We start from the raw sequence: 16,599 nt of genomic DNA, 5'->3' as shown, positions 1-16,599 counted from the left end.
ATCCCATAGAACAGTGCAGAGATAAGGGGATGAACAAGAAATGCAAATCACCTGACAGAAATCCCAACTGACAGGAGCCAGGATAGAGTTTGGCAAGGAATTTAAAAAGGAGCAAGATTTCCCCTAAGATTTAGTAAACAGTTACAGATGGAAGTTTGGGCTAAATAGAATGGAAAGGTAGGAGGATACAGAAACAGAAAACCCTAAAGTTTTCAGTTTGAGTAGCCGGTGAAATAGAAGTGCAATCAATATTAAGCAAATAAAAAAGATGGAAAATTAAGGTGAAATGGAGCAGATTTATTTTTCATAACATTGAGCTAGGGGCAAATTTTAACTCATCTATGAAATGCATTTTCCCTCTGGAGAATTTTTTTTTATTGTTTTATTATTTTAAAAGATTTTATTTATTTGAGAGAGAGCGAGAGTGAGAGAAAGAGAGAGCAAGAGCAGGATGAAGGGCAGAGGGAGAAGCAGACTCCCTGCTGAGCAGGGAGCCTGATGTGCCTGAACCACCCAGGCGCCCCTCTCCGGAGAATTTTTATATCAGAGTTGCCAGACAAATTTTAATGACTTACTTGTTGATAAAGTGAGTCATAAAAATGTTTCAAAGAGTATAAGAAAGAGACACTGAGTTTATTTGAAGTAAAAAAAAAAATAAGGCTCAAGAGTGACAATAATTATTACACACAGGTTGTGTATGTATGTGTATGTATATATATTAGGCTATATAAATATGTATACATTATATATAATACGGTGACCAACTTATCGCCTCCAATGAAAGTAGAAGGAGAATATTACAACAAAAGGATTAAAGACAAACTTTGAATGTTTATAAAAAGTTGCTTCTCTATATGTATATCATTGGAAATGGAGTTTATATCTGGCTGGAATATTTTAATACATTTCAGGGAGAGCCATTTGTCATATTCTTTTTGTTAAGTTCTGCCATTCTGGTTTCACTGACTTTCCTTTTATCACCACCTCATATCCACAGCATAGAACAACTGCCCAACAGGGCTTGAGTTTGGAGAACCCAGAGATTTCCTAAATTCATGTAAATGAGTTATCTAAGCTTTTGACCTTTGAGAAGTCTCAGACTCTCCATGTGTACTCCACGTTGGCCTTGCTTGGCAGAAGGTAGATTAAGTGGCAAGGAGATGCTGAAGCTCACAGAATCCAGTGCAGAAATCCTCATGGAATTACTTCTTTGGATTCACATTGGTGATCAGTGCCCGAGTCCTACTTGAGAATCAAAAGGTTGTCAAAAAATTAAGGTTTTGTTGTCTCCTCTTTTTATGTCATCCAATCCCCAAATGGTATCCCCAAGTCTCACTCAGGCTTCCAGAGGAATCAAGGCAAGCAGACAGCTAAGTGAGTCGTTTAGGTCCTCTCTCTCCGGTCAGCAATCCAAAATTGATTTGGGTTGAATTCAGTTTTCTAATGTAAGATCTAGTTTGTATTTTGGTTGTAGGATTGGATTTCCTCCTTTGATGATTGTCTTTTCGTACACATAATGTTAAGTGAACTGATTTTAAAGGATGACAGCTGTAGGTACGTTGGTAGTGAACCACCCAGGGCATTGGAGGTGAACTTGTGCATAGAGTCAACATCAACTTGTACAGTCACTCAGCTCTCTGGTCAGCTCTACCAGGGCTGTTCTCCCTAAGACTCTTAACTTAAGAGACTTAGACATTGCCAGTGATCTGCAAGTTATTACTGTTTGGAACCACACTGATTTGTATCAGAGGCTGAAGTTAAGTGGTGTCAATATTAAATGATTCTCACGTATCCTACTATTTATGCACCATGTTCTCAACTTAAAATGACTAGACTATATTACATCTATATGAGTTTTAAGGGCAACTTCTTAATTTTATTTTCTCTTCTATTTACCAGTCTTACTTTGGAGGATAACTGTTGACCAGTCTGGATGGTAAAATGCACAATGAAATGCTAGCATGATAAGGGCTGGGATATTATGACTGCTTATCTACCATTGCATTGCCAGTAGAACATTGCCTGGCACTTAGCAGAAAAGCAATAAAACTTGTCATATAAAGGAAGACTTTGCTTTGATTAAAATACAAACTTTTGAATAAAAACATTGAAAATAATGTATATACCAGAAAATCCATACACACGTGTGTGTGAGTGTGTGTGTGAGTGCATGCACATATCTCTTCCGATAGACTCAACATATTCCTAAACACTGCAATCATGATTATGTATCAGATTTCTATTAATTACAGATTTATAATAACTGTATTATTATTTTAATCCCTAATATATCACTGTCTTGCCAGGGGAGTTATACTAGCCTGGATTCATGGTTTTTATTTATTTATTTTTTCTTCATACGTCTGAGAGCAAGAAGAATGTTCTGCTCTTTTCTTGCTCTTTTACCGCCTCCAAATCTGATTTCAAAAACCTTCCTGGAAGACCTGATTAATTGTAATGGAAGATAGTGCAGAGAAGGAAGATCAGGGTAAGGTGAAACAAAATCTGGGCCTAGCTAGCCTCTTGAGACACAACATATTGGTGATTGGGTGAGATCACACAGAACGGTTTGGCAGTGTTGGTGGACAGGGAAGAAAAGAAACAGAAATTACTTAATGGGATGAACTTGAGTTGATGTTTCCAAAATTACCTGCACAAAGCTCTGTACTTTCTGTTTTACTATTGCTTCAGTATGATTGATCGATTAAAGCATCACACATATATAAATTATCCTGCAAAATTTAACATTTTAGTGCTAGAAGCTGCTCCCCACTCCATATGTTTAAATTATAGTGCTGTCCAGAGTTTTAGGTATCACCCACTTATGCCTAAAGGACCATCTCTTTTGTATTAGTCATTCTATTATTGACTTTTTGAGGATTAATATGATTTACAGATCATGACTAGAGCCTTCATGGGAATAATGTGGTGCAAATGCTTTCTGCTTTTTCTTGTTCCTTCTTCTCTTTTTCTTGACCTTCAGTTACACATCTGGAAAGTGGCCCAGAAGGTTTTCATGATCTTTCCTGTCAGCCCCACTGGAGTCAAGTTCCAGCTCTCTGAAAAACGGAAGAAACTCCCAACCTGATCCTTGACTATAAGGACCAAAGACCCCAGACTGACCAAAGAGCCCCCACTTTTTGCACCTGTGTTGCTTTAGCGACTGTTAGGATTGTCTCTCTCCCTTCTTTTCTTGTGGGTTGTTTAGAGATGTTTGTTTCTCTATCTTAAAAACCTTGTATCTTTTAGCATTGCTATGAAACCACTCTCCTCGCATTCTTTTCCCTGGTAAGATCCTTTCAATTTTTCTTATGGCTGTGTCTGTGCCATTTTTTCCTAAATAGTATAAAGGTGTATAGTTTGCTTATAGAGTCGAAAAAATTAAAAGGTTTCCACTCATGTCTAAAGCATCAAATCTTATTAGGCAAAGTGGAGCCTAAGCAAACTTTGTCTTATACAAAGTTAAGCTAATGTTTCCAAGTGAGTGACCGAAGCATTTGAGCTATTGAGGTTTTCCCAATGACACTTGCATCTGACCTCAGTTGCTTAGAGACATGGAGAGGACAAAATTAAAGGCATATTAGGAATTTCTGGGACAAGAATGTGTCCAGAGTTAGAACATAGAAGCATTCATCCAGAAAATTCACATAAAACAACATCGATATAAGCTTTTAAATGTCACCTAGTACCACACACACACACACACACAAAATCAAATTGCCAAATTCCTAATTGGATTATACATTTATTTGTACTACAGTATCATAATCCCATTACAAGGAACACCAACTCAGGTTCTTACATACAATTCCTCCCTCCCTCCCTCCCTTTCTCCCTCCCTCCCTCTCATCTTTCCTAGATGTTCAGAGCCAATTGTATGACAGGCATTGGGCATTTCAGTGGGAGCATCCAGCTTTTCTTTTTCATTTAGGGAAAAAGCCACATTACTACTTGGGACTTTGAGTTCAGTATTAGTTATATAGTACACAGTGCTGAATCATTCTCACCTCAGAAAAGTTTACCTCAGGTAGACTCATCAGGTGAGAAACGCTGAACTAAGGAGTGATACGTTTCTCAGTTCTTTATTCTATATACCTTTGCAACCATTAAGAATATAATAAATTCTAAAAATTGCTTTATATTTGGCATTCTGTAAAAGAGGAAAATTGAGGTTCCTTTTCCCTTTTTTTTTTTTCTCTCAGAGTAAGAGATAATGTCTTCAGGGAAAAAATCCAAAGGCAAAAATCTTTCACCTAATAACTCATTGAAGGCACATGGCCTTTTAAATATACTTGTCTTTTTATCTGTGGTTGACATCCACCCCATTGGGTCACCAGGGCCTGCTTTTGATGCTAACAGCCTTCTTCCATGAAACGGAAATGGAAATTATTCCTCGAAAGCAAAAAGAATGTCCCATCCACCCAAAAAATACAAGGAAAAATTTTTTACTGACATGTTAAAAAGTTTATCTTCCCCAATATTCACAAAAGGGAACATATGCATTAATGTAAAAAAAAAAAATCTTCAACCAGACAGAAAATTATACTTTACGTAGGAAAAAAAAAACATGTGAGTTAACTAACTTTGGTTTAAAGATGCAAAGATCAGATATTTCTCCAGCAAATCTGAACACCAAGCATTCTCAAGTTGTGTGATTTTTACTAGCATTTGGAAGATTTCATTGTTGAACGTATATCCTTGGTCCTAGCAAAAGGGAGAAACGGAGAATAAACATGGGTGAGCACTCAGAGGGCCAGCCAGACCACAGAATTGTTACAAACCACGCTCATAAGACAAGGGCTTTCACAAATTTAACAGTGTAATTCTCTGTTTCCAAAAGAAAGCTTCTCTTTATATTGTTAACTCTGCAATTTCTGAATACTGACTGATCTCCTTAATACTTTCTCAGGCAAACCACCAAGACTCTAAATGAGAATTTATTTTATCCTGAAGAAACAGCTTTTACAAAAGAGATTAAACATATGAAATTTTATAGAACATGATTTAGGAAAAAATTTAGGAGTGGATGTCCGTGCCTGGATGTGAGATCTAGTACAGAAGTGAAGCCCAGAAGCTCAGGTATCTAATTATCCCTCCAATGTATTCTGGTCTCAGGAGACAAATTCTATGGCCCTGGGGGTCAAAGACTCCCTGATTTCTACTAAGAGGATGGTGACCCCATTTTGCACTTCTCCATGGAAATGTGACTTTTACGCAGACTAAACTTCATCAAATTAATCCTACCTATAATGATGTAATGTTGCTTCTTTCATTTTTCTTTCTCACACTTCTTAGTAATTTAAAATTTTAATTATCTCCATCAGTTACTTACTGGAGAATTCTTCTAGGGACTTAGTCTGAGTGTTTCCCAGCTTCTGGCCTTGGGCCTTTGCTGGGCCAAATGAGTTTGCTTCCTGGTGGGGTTCTGGAAAGGGACTAGCATCAGCCATTTCATGTGTATCTGCTGGCTTCAGTGCTTGTAATAATCTGAAAGCTGTGAGAACACTCCATGCCCTTAAATCAGACTCAATAGCCTGTATGTTTTGTATGTGGTTCAATGGCATTGGTCCACCACCTGTTTCCTGAGCAGTAAAAGAGTGGGGTGAGTGAGCTGGAGGAGATCTGAGGTTCTAGCAAATTTGTTGTAACTATTTTCCAATGCTATCTGAGGATTCTTGGGGTCACTTCTGTTGTTCCCTCAGCCTTGGCAAGCATAAATTCAAAATGACAAAATTGATAACAAATTTAGAGCTATTTCAAAAAAAAAACTGGGGCACCTGGGTGGCTCAGTAGTTAAGCGTCTGCCTTCGGTTCAGGTCATGATCCCAGGGACCTGGGATTGAGCCCTGCTTCGGGCTCCCTGTTCCGCGGGAAGCCTGCTTCTCCCTGTCCCATTCCTTCTACTTGTGTTCCCTCTCTCGCTGTGTCTCTGTCAAATAAATAAATACAATCTTTAAAAAAATATATATATATAAAAAAATAAAAAAATCACTGGAAGTCAGTAAAATCACAAGGACAATTGAATTTTACTTATTACTGTTCATTACTGGGTGGCCGTTGATAGGTTGGTAAAGTCTGAAAAAGCAGTAAGTTCATGTAAAGTTCATATGTTTTATATATTTATTCCAAAAAAAATTTATGTTCTTGCCTTTATTTAATAAAATTTAAAGTAAAATGATCAAGTTTAAATTAGTTTTTTGTAAGCTATTGCTATTGGTTTACATTATTAGTAGTTCATACTAAATAACTGCATGTAACTCAAATTAAAAATTTCATTTCTATCAGAAAATGTGATTTGATCTTGACTTGAGATCATCAGTATATTTCCTTTATTCTGCTAATACATTTTATCTTTCCTCAGTTAATTCTAATGGTAGTAATAAAATTTAGTCAGCATTCCCTAATGTGTCTGAGAGTCACTGAGAGATCAAATAACATACATGTTTCATTAAGTTCTTCCACCTTTGGGCAGATCCGGAAAATATATAATCTTGGATTGTTCCAAACATGATTATTGCTATTGGCACAATTAAGACCGTGTTTCCCTGTGACAATTTCAAAGTATAAGCCATGTTTGGCATAGAGACAGTATCCATTCTGGTTTATAGGTCCTTTCTTTTGAATGATTATGCAGTTACCTTTAAAATCAAAGCCATCTCAGGAAACAAACTGAGGGTTGATGGAGTGGAGGGGGGTGGGAAGGATGGGGTGGCTGGGTGATGGACACTGGGGAGGGTATGTGCTATGGTGAGCTCTGTGAATTGTGTAGGACTGTTGAATCACAGACCTGTACCCCTGAAACAAATAATACATTATATGTTAATAAAAAATATATCAAAAAATGAAAAATAAAATCAAAGCCTAAAACTGAAAGATACTTTCTCAGTTTATTTCATCCAAAACATATCATCAGTTAGAAAATCAGTGGGCATCTCTTTAACTTTTACTTCTATATTTTTATCTGGTACTGTACTATCTACTGGTAAATACAAATTGCTTAATTTTTTTTTTCCCTTACCAACTCACTGAACTGCGTACTATTCCTTTCTATTTTAGGTATGATACATTCTCTCATGTTCATGCCCTTTGCATTAATAATAGCATTCTGAATTATTTCTTCTACACAGTAATCATTTGTTTTAATATTTTCAGCTATCTTCATATTTGGTCATTCTTCCATTATTTCTCAATCATTTCTATAAGAGCTAGTTGTTTTCCAGTGTTTTCTAAAAATACTGTACTGCTATCACCGCAAAAACAGTTTTGTGCTTAGCTAAATTTTGAAGAAATATTATTAATCTTTTGAGAACAACATTGCCATCTTCTATATCGGCCATTACTGGTTTGTGTTGAATGCTATTGATGTCTTACTGGTTATTCACCCTTTTTCCCCTTGGTTCTGGTAACTTTTTGTATTTGTGTTTCTGGGCAAGTGAGATTTCCTGTTTTATTCTTTTGTCAGTTTAAATGTTTCCAATCATAGATGAATCCCAAAGTTGATCTTCCAAATGGCCATGAAAAAGGTAATAGTAGAAACAAAATATTTTGCTTTTGAATTTAGAATAGGAAAACCTATTTCTCCAGAAGAAGAGAGGATTGGGGAGCTATTGTTTATTAGGTGCAGAGTTTCAGTTTGGGGTGATGAAAAAGTTTTGGAGATGGATAGTGATGATGGTTGCACAATAAGTGAGTGTTTTTAATGCCACTGAGCTATCCATTTCAAAATACATAAAATGGTAAATATTATGTACGTGTATTTTACCCCAGTTTTTAAAAATCTCATTTCTTCAGTTTCTTTCATTTGGAATAATTTTGGTGTAAAGTTAAATCTAAGTACTCTGCCAGGATAAGAGAAAAGAAAATTGTGATAATAAATTTGAAAAGGATTATGTTTTGTTAGAAATATTATCATGTTCTCAGAATGAATGTGATTACTATTTTCCAGAATAATCACCCAATAAACATATCAAATGATAAAAAAAACTTTTGTTTTTTTCTTGCCTAATTTACCAACTTCATTAATATAATTTTTTTCATATTCTAACAGGCAATCCAGAGTTGCATTTGTAGGTTCTGAATCATAAATTTAGTATGAGTAATTTTCTTTTTCTTTCTCATTGTTTTGATCACTAATTACATCATCCAGTAAATAATATAATATGTCTGATTTCATTTGACCTATTCAAGTTGAAAATTAGATGATAAATAATAATTTTTTATAATTTTATAATACTTATTTTTATTATTTTGACTAGTAACTAAGCCATCATTAAATATTTAGTAATATTCCATTTGTGGATTTCATACAACATATTTGACAGAAGTATATTCATTTTTATTGTTAGCATTCAAAAAAAATTTAAGCAGTGGGGCGCCTGGGTGGCTCAGTTGGTTGAGTGACTGCCTTCAGCTCAGGTCATGATCCTGGAGTCCCTGGATCGAGTCCCGCATCGGGCTCCCTGCTCAGAAGGGAGTCTGCTTCTCCCTCTGACCCTCCCCCTTCTCATGTGCTCTCTCTCTCAAATAAATAAATAAATAATCTAAAAAAAAAACCCAGAAAATTTAAGCAGACCAACTCTGAAAATTTATTATTTTTCTCTTTTTAACATCTTTATTTGTTGAGCTCCATTTACATATCCTCTATTTCTATCATGATCCTGACTTGTAATCAAATCACAATGATCTAAGGGTTTAAAAAATAAAGCATAATTCCATTTAAAGAGTTCAAAATGCATGTATTTTGTCAAAAATGTATATTAAACATAAAATGTCAATAAAGTAAATTTATATCCCATATATTTGTTGGTTATTCAGTTACATTCTTAATAGTACTTGACTGTAGCAATTGGGAGACAGTACCCCGAAACAATGGAGTTCTATCCTAAAGGGTTCAGTTTATGCTTGAACCAGTGACTAATTTATTATGTTATTTATTCCTCTAGTCAGAATAATGAGTCTTGGAATCAAAGGTACATATGGAAATGACTCTTCTCATTATTAAATCTTACAACCCACTCACAAAATTTCATTACTTTCATTCCCTGTAACTTAGAGCTATATTGGTTTGGAGTTCTTAGTTTCCAAAAGAGGGATGCCTCCACCAAGGGCCATGACAAGAGGTCCATTGAATTGGACTGTTATGTAACCATTCTGGACTTTTCATGGCTTTGAATCAATAGGAAAAGAAAACGTGGGTGGATGTCCCTCTAATGGATGTGGTAATGATCAAGAAGAAATTGTCATTCTCCTTCATAATGAGGGCATGGTGGACTATGCCAGGAACCCTGTGAATTCCCTGAAATATCTTTCATTATTTTTTTTTTTTTAAGATTTTATTTATTTATTTGAGACAGAGAGAATGAGAGAGACAGAGAGCACATGAGAGGGGGGAGGGTCAGAGGGAGAAGCAGACTCCCTGCCGAGCAGGGAGCCCGATGCGGGACTCGATCCCGGGACTCCAGGATCATGACCTGAGCCGAAGGCAGTCGCTTAACCAACTGAGCCACCCAGGCGCCCCATCTTTCATTATTTTCATATCAAATAGTAAAAGCAAGTGAAAAATTACACCAAGAGAAAGAGGAGGTAGAAACATTGAATATTCAGATTCAAAGAACCCCAACAAGCGAAAGTTTTGGCTTGGAGCAAAGGTAATATACAATGGATAGTGAAAGAAGGGTAACTGTGACCTAATGATTGAAATGAGGGATTTAAACTCTAGGCATATTATCCCTCAATTTTTATGTGTACATATCATCTTATTGTTTTATATAAAGTTGGTTGGTGTTGTTTAATTTTACAGTTTAGTCTTTAAGTTAGAGAATATTCAGGTAGAAATGTGACTGTTTTTTAAGGAGGTATTAATAATTCCCAGAGATGGATACTGTAATTGTCACAGAGTACACCATAGTACATACACAGGGAAACAATGACTGTTCACATATATGTCTCACCATTTAGAGGAAGGTGATGGTTTTGTTTAAGAAAAAGATGTATTTTGTAGGCCAAAAGAAGGTTGTTATTGTTGCATGGGAGTTCAAATCTATGCAGAAGATAGATTGGAGTAGTCAAGGGGCACAAACTGTGTAGGTTACTAAGTTTTTGGTTCTCTGCTTCAAAAACACCCTGTCTACACTACAATGTTATACTGAGACTAGGACTTGGCAAACTCGATATCTTCTTTCCAGCTGGTTCCCTGTTAGTCTCTTCCAACTGGAGGAACTAGAGGAAGACTGGAAAACAAGGAACGGAGAAGGGTTAGACTCCCTTATGGTTTTACTTCCTCTTCCTGTCATGATCTTTCTAGCAATGGTTTTGCATCCTGGCAGTGGCTGTTGATTTCAGTTTCCTCTTTGTCGTTGTTATTGTTGTTTATTTCACATTCCAGGACCAACCTGTAGAACCAAACTAAAATGGATTTGCTTATGCCATTGACAAAATGGAACTGGTCAATGCAAATAAAAAGGAAATTTAATCTAAACTTACAGGAATGTACAGCTCTTCTAAAAATTCAGCAGAGGACACAAGCCAATCCCCAAATGCCAAGTCTGTTCAAGCCGTCTTTGAACACCCTTATTTTCTTGACTTAGCTATCCTGATCCAAATAAGAAAAAAGACCTCTAGGCAACCAATTAGTTAAAAAAAAAAAAAACCTCAATACCTCCCATATTTATCCCATAAAAAAATCTGTGAGCAACTCAGAACTCCTTGCTTCCAAAGCCTTGAGTTACTGAGCTTACAGGTGCAAATAAACTCATCATTCTGCTTTGTTTTATTCAGTATATGGTATTTGCCCAGGACCCAAAGACATTACAGGTCATCTTTAGTGTAACAAGATACTTCAGTGTTTACTAGATATTATTTCTAAGACTTCATAATCTTTTTATCTTTTCTTGAGCTTGATTTGATTTTTCCCCTTTATGTGCCAAGCATCATTTCTCTTTCCCAAACTCTTCTTTTCGTTTTGAATTTTACTCTTTCTCTCTCCCAGAGGGTTTTATTTTTTCACATTTCCATGACATAACCACTGCTAGGTGTCTTTTGAGGTCCCCTTCATTCCAGTCTTCCAGTCCTCTTTTGTTGACCCATTTTTTTCAAAGGAGCATATGACTTATTTGCAGTTTTCACAATTACAAAGCTCACTTTGTAATACACTTGGTATATATTTACTGGGATCTATTTCTTCCTCTTTATTTCAATTGGTCAGTTTGCTCCATGGGTCACAGCCTTTGAAAACCTCAAGTACGATTATATTCTTTTTGATACTGACTTGAAGTAGAGCAGATACGAGGAGCCCCCAAGGTCATTTTCACTGTGCAAAAGAGTTCAAAGTTTACTCCTAAAGTTACGAAAACTTGAGTTTACAGCTGTCATCACATAATAGTTGCTTGCTTTTGCCACCCAATGAATCTGCCTTCCTCAGTTCAAGCTTGCTGTGCCATGTGGCCTCTGAAGATAATGCAAATCAATACAGAAGTCTTCTATTCTCTTTATTCCACATTATGGAGGTCTTTTGAACAAAAAGCAAACAGGATTCCCTGATTCTTAAATATCCAATATTTAAAAAGTGGCCAAAGTATACTTCTGGGGTTTTTCTGCACAACTGAGTCTCTTCTCCATTCCTCAGACAAAACGTCCTGGTAGGGAATATGGCCTGATTAGCAAAATATTGTCATGTTACAGTGCTTTCTTTTCTTTTTTTTTTAAAGATTTTATTTATTTATTTGTCAGAGAGAGAGAGAGTGAGAGAGAGAGAGGCAGGCAGAGGGAGATGCAGGCTCTCTGCTGAACAAGGAGCCTGATGAGGGACTTGACCCCAGGACCCTGGGATCATGACCTGAGCCGAAGGCACGTGCCTAACCGACTGAGCCACCCAGGCATCCCAAGTGCTTTCTGTCTTAGATATTCCCATGTGTTTATTGTGAAGTAGTGTTTCATGCCAGGGCTCCTTGGCCGCTACGCTCTTGTAATCCTAGAATTATTTTTCATGAAGATGTTTATCTTACATTAAAATATTTAAAAGAACATAATATAATTTCTATTTTCAAACCTTAACATATTATCCTCTTTCTCATTGTATACTAACTCCAAAATTAATACCTATTCATCATGAATCCTCTGATATGTCTACATTTCATATTCTGGGTTAGTCAAATAGAATTAAGATTCATTAATTAATAAGAAGACCATTCTAGGTTAAATACATTAGGAAACAATAATATAAAGCTGAGCACACACATTAGATTAAAGCAAACACACATACTTTCCAGGCATTTTACCAAAGTCATTGTTTTTTGGTGTTATGCAGACCCTAATGAAATACAATCCAAAGGAAATTTTAGCATCTTTATTTATGCAATAGGCTACTGAAATAGAATATACTGACATTCCCTGAAGAGTTTTTATTTGAAAAAACAATATTTGATGGTGCACCTGGGTGGCTCAGTCAGTCAAGTGACCAACTCTTGGTTTCCAATCTTGATTCATGATCTCAGGGTTGTGAGATGGAGCCCCGAATTGGGCTCCGCACTCAGCATGGAGTCTGCTTGGGATTCTCTCCCTGTCCCTCTCCCTTTGCCTCTCCACCCTCCACTATTTGCGTGTTCGTACTCTCTCTCTCTAAAATAAACAAATAAATAAAAATCTTTAAAAAAACACACAATATTTGAACTTCTGTTTCCCTTGAATTTTTGTGTAGTCATACATTTTCTTTACTATTTGAGTAGGGTAAATGTTTATATAAGCCTGATGATTCTGAAGCCATCTTAAAATCTTCAGAGAATAATTGCAAAGTGTAATTTTTAATATTTTGTTGATAAAAACACCATTCACATGTGTAACAGACTGAATGTATTACTCTATTCTCAAGGCAGATGCAGCAGTCAAGTTCCTTGTGCAGGAACTTAAGGGACATGGAACATGCATCATTTGAAAATGTAATTTCCCCTTTTCACCAATATCACCCAATACAGTTGAAAATCACTGATACTGTTATCACTCTATTGGTGCACCTCACATTTTTTTTTTTTTTTCAAAAGCAATGATTGGGATTGCCATTGAAGTCTCAAATACTCAAATAAAATTTGCCTGAGTTTGGACTTGATATTTGGACATATGACAAAGATAATAGTGCCTCCACCTTAGAAGTAGTAGGTAACACATTCTCTCATCGATAGAAGTAAACCCTGAGGAGAAGCTACCTATCCTATCCAAATAACCTATACATCAAAAAGTATGCTTTCATGGCTCAAAATCAAACACATTTTTTTTTTTTTAAATGTGTTTTACAAATTCTGTGGCTTAAGCAGAGGCTTGCTTCATGCTGGTGATCTGCACCCAAAGGTTCCAGCTCATCTTGGAAGCTGTCATCTGTCCTTTGTCCACTCCCACATGCTTTAACTCATGACACTTCTTTGAGGACAATAATTAAACTACAACTTAAAAATTAATCAGTTTAAGCCCCAAACTGAAGCATTCATTTATTCCAGACATTGGAGGTGACACGACTATGACTGAAGTTTAGGAAGTTTGTCTGTTAAAAAAGATACGTAAAATTCAACGTTTAGGAACTGTACTCATTTGTATCAGGAAACGGATATAGGCAGAGTTCCCTTTAGGGACTAAATTATTCACTTAAAGGCAGGCAAACAGAAGACAGTTAAAACTTTCAGATTCTAGAATAACAGTTCCTATATTATTGTTATATGCTATCAACTATGTGTTTGTCATGTATTCTTAAAGAAATCATATAAATTTCTGCCCCCTTTTAAGTTGTAGTAGACGTTGGCATTGAATTTTAGCAGATGGTACATTAAAGTGATTAAAAATTTTGTTTTTAATGCAATGTAAACCTGGGTTTTAGAATAGCATCTTTATTAATTACTCATTTTATAATCTTGAATAAATAAAAATTTCTCTATTTTTTCATTTCCTCACTTTTAAATTCAGGAACCAATACCAGCATTACAGGGTTGGTTAAGGATTAAATACAATGAGAGCAGAGATCCTGGCGCATAGTAATGACTCAATGAGTGGTAGTTATTATCACTGAAATTATTTTTGCTGCCGCTACAGAGTTTTTCTAGATAGGAAAATTTTTTTTTTTTCAGATTTTTTTTTTATTCTTATGTTAATCCCCATACATTACATCATTAGTTTTAGATGTAGTGTTCCATGATTCATTGTTTGTGCATAACACCTAGTGCTCCATGCAGAACGTGCCCTCTTTAATACCCATCACCAGGCTAACCCATCCTCCCACCCCCTCCCCTCCAGAACCCTCAGTTTGTTTTTCAGAGTCCATCGTCTCTCATGGTTCGTCTACCCCTCTGATTTCCCCCGCTTCATTCTTCCCCTCCTGCTACCTTCTTCTTCTTTTTTTTTTAACATATATTGCATTATTTGTTTCAGAGGTACAGATCTGAGATTCAACAGTCTTGCATAATTCACAGCGCTTACCAGAGCACATACCCTCCCCAGTGTCTATCACCCAGTCACCCCATCCCTCCCACCCCACCCCCCACTCCAGCAACCCTCAGTTTGTTTCCTGCGATTAAGAATTCCTCATATCAGTGAGGTCATATGATACATGTCTTTCTCTTTTTGACTTATTTCACTCAACATAATACCCTCCAGTTCCATCCACGTCGTTGCAAATGGCAAGATCTCATTCCTTTTGATGGCTGTATAATATTCCATTGTGTATATATACCACATCTTCTTTATCCATTCATCTGTCGATGGACATCTTGGCTCTTTCCACAGTTTGGCTATTGTGGACATTGCTGCTATAAACATCGGGGTGCACGTACCCTTTCGGATCCCTACTTTTGTATCTTTGGGGTAAATACCCAGTAGTGCAATTGCTGGATCATATGGTAGCTCTATTTTCAACTTTTTGAGGAACCTCCATACTGTTTTCCAGAGTGGCTGCACCAGCTTGCATTCCCACCAACAGTGTAGGAGGGTTCCCCTTTCTCCGCATCCTCGCCAACATCTGTCGTTTCCTGACTTGTTAATTTTAGCCATTCTGACTGGTGTGAGGTGGTATCTCATTGAGGTTTTGATTTGGATTTCCCTGATGCCGAGCGATATTGAGCACTTTTTCATGTGTCTGTTGGCCATTTGGATGTCTTCTTTGGAAAAATGTCTGTTCATGTCTTCTGCCCATTTCTTGATTGGACTCTTTGTTCTTTGGGTGTTGAGTTTGATGAGTTCTTTATAGATTTTGGATACTAGTCCTTTATCTGATATGTCATTTGCAAATATCTTCTCCCATTCTTTCGGTTGTCTTTTGGTTTTGTTGACTGTTTCCTTTGCTTTGCAAAAGCTTTTTATCTTGATGAAGTCCCAATAGTTCATTTTTGCCCTTGCTTCCCTTGCCTTTGGCGATGTTTCTAGGAAGAAGTTGCTTTAGCTGAAGTCAAAGAGGTTGCTGCCTGTGTTCTCCTTTAGGATTTTGATGGACTCCTGTCTCACATTGAGGTCTTTCAACCATTTGGAGTCTATTTTTGTGTGTGGTGTAAGGAAATGGTCCAGTTTCATTCTTCTGCATGTGGCTATCCAATTTTCCCAACACCATTTGTTGAAGAGACTGTCTTTTTTCCATTGGACATTCTTTCCTGCTTTGTCGAAGATGAGTTGACCATAGAGTTGAGGGTCCATTTCTGGGCTCTCTATTCTGTTCCATTGATCTATGTGTCTGTTTTTGTGCAAGTACCATACTGTCTTGATGATGACAGCTTTGTAATAGAGCTGGAAGTCCAGAATTGTGATGCCGCCAGCTTTGCTTTTCTTTTTCAACATGCCTCTGGCTATTCGCGGTCTTTTCTGGTTCCATACAAATTTTAGGATTATTTGTTCCATTTCTTTGAAAAAAGTGGATGGTATTTTGATGGGGATTGCATTGAATGTGTAGATTGCTCTAGGTAGCATTGACATCTTCACAATATTTGTTCTTCCAATCCATGAGCATGGAACGTTTTTCCATTTCTTTGTGTCTTCCTCAATTTCTTTCATAAGTATTTTATAATTTTCTGAGTACAGATCCTTTGTCTCTTTGGTTAGATTTATTCCTAGGTATCTTATGGTTTTGAGTGCAATTGTAAATGGGATCAACTCCTTAATTTCTCTTTCTTCTGTCTTGTTGTTGGTGTATAGGAATGCCACTGATTTCTGTGCATTGATTTTATATCCTGCCACTTTACTGAATTCCTGTATGAGTTCTAGCAGTTTTGGGGTGGAGTCTTTTGGGTTTTCCACATAAAGTATCATATCATCTGCAAAGAGTGAGAGTTTGACTTCTTCTTTGCCTATTTGGATGCCTTTTATTTCTTTTTGTTGTCTGATTGCTGTGGCTAGGACTTCCAATACTATGTTGAATAGCAGTGGTGATAGTGGACATCCCTGCCGCGTTCCTGACCTTAGGGGGAAAGCTCTCAGTTTTTCCCCATTGAGAATGATATTTGCTGTAGGTTTTTCATAGATGGCTTTTATGATATTGAGGTATGTACCCTCTATGCCTATACTCTGAAGAGTTTTGATCAAGAAAGGATGCTGTACTTTGTCAAATGCTTTTTCTGCATCTATTGAGAGGATCATATG

Source organism: Neomonachus schauinslandi, chromosome 2, assembly GCF_002201575.2.
Source record: "Neomonachus schauinslandi chromosome 2, ASM220157v2, whole genome shotgun sequence".
In the NCBI taxonomy this organism is placed as follows: domain Eukaryota; kingdom Metazoa; phylum Chordata; class Mammalia; order Carnivora; family Phocidae; genus Neomonachus; species Neomonachus schauinslandi.
The sequence above is the reverse complement of the archived record's forward strand: the minus strand, read 5'-3'. Positions refer to the sequence as shown.